At 50.6% G+C, this 964-nt stretch overlaps 1 non-coding gene across 1 annotated transcript; it reads left to right on the top strand.

Moving 5' to 3' along the window:
• The first annotated feature begins 583 nt into the window (after positions 1-583).
• Positions 584-656, top strand: trnat-ggu (transfer RNA threonine (anticodon GGU)). The gene has a single exon. It is a non-coding gene; the product is annotated as a tRNA-Thr (tRNA).
• The last annotated feature ends 308 nt before the right edge of the window (positions 657-964 follow it).

The following is a 964-nucleotide window of genomic DNA, read 5'->3' as shown; positions in this document are numbered from 1 at the left end:
TCACGCTTGCTTCTCTCGCCTAGGCCAGCCGTATGTGCCCGCTCACGCCCATGTCTCGCCTCGTCTTCGCTCCAAAGATCCTGCAGGGGCAATATATCAACTTGGTCTCCCTGTTGCTTCCCTCTCCCGTGGTCGACTGGCAGGTTGCTTCCTATTCTGATTTCACGGCTGTGTTCCGCTCGGCCGATCCCCGGCTGTCAAGGGATCATTCCACCGGCGAGTTTGTAGCTGCATTCGGGGTCTACAGGGACGTTATTGCTCTGTTTATCCCGAGCGCCGAGTCGAGCTGGACTCCTATCTCGCTCTGATTGCCGATCTCAACCTATAAAATGGCAGTCCCTATTTTACCATTACCACAAGGCGTTCTCCTCTTAAAAAAAAAAAAAAAGAAGCCGCCTCTGTTCTGTCACAGTCGGGTGTTCGCCTGGACTGATCCGTCCTGGACACCGAGCTCCTGGTTATGTTGACTCAAGCAATCCCATACTTCTCCTGCTCGGCCGTCGGCCATCGTAGCGCCCTCTGTCCCTCCATTCCGTTAAGCCGGCCCCCTCCGCTGCTCCAGCTGATCACCGTACAGGTAACAGCCCGGCTAGCTCAGTCGGTAGTACATGAGACTGGTAATCTCAGGGTCGTGGGTTCGAGCCCTACGTTGGGCGTAGCAGTTAATAATCAACAGCTGTTTGATCCAGCACTTAAAGTCAAATTTCAGCTCTGTTACCACCATCACAGCATCCTAGGTGGTGCCTCTTTGAATGATCACAAACCATGATGTCTTGCTAACCAGGACCATTTATTTCTTAGTCTAACGAAATGATGTTGCAGCCCAAAGCCTGCAAGAACTGACCAAACTGTTTGGGTAAGGCGTTGTTAACACATGATCAGCATGTAAAAGATGTTGGTGACGCCATGTTTTAAAAAGTGTTGCAGCTCAACTATGATAGGTTATTAACTTGTAATGATATTG

This window comes from Odontesthes bonariensis, chromosome 20 (genome assembly GCF_027942865.1).
Source record: "Odontesthes bonariensis isolate fOdoBon6 chromosome 20, fOdoBon6.hap1, whole genome shotgun sequence".
NCBI lineage: Eukaryota > Metazoa > Chordata > Actinopteri > Atheriniformes > Atherinopsidae > Odontesthes > Odontesthes bonariensis.
The sequence above is the reverse complement of the archived record's forward strand: the minus strand, read 5'-3'. Positions and strand labels throughout refer to the sequence as shown.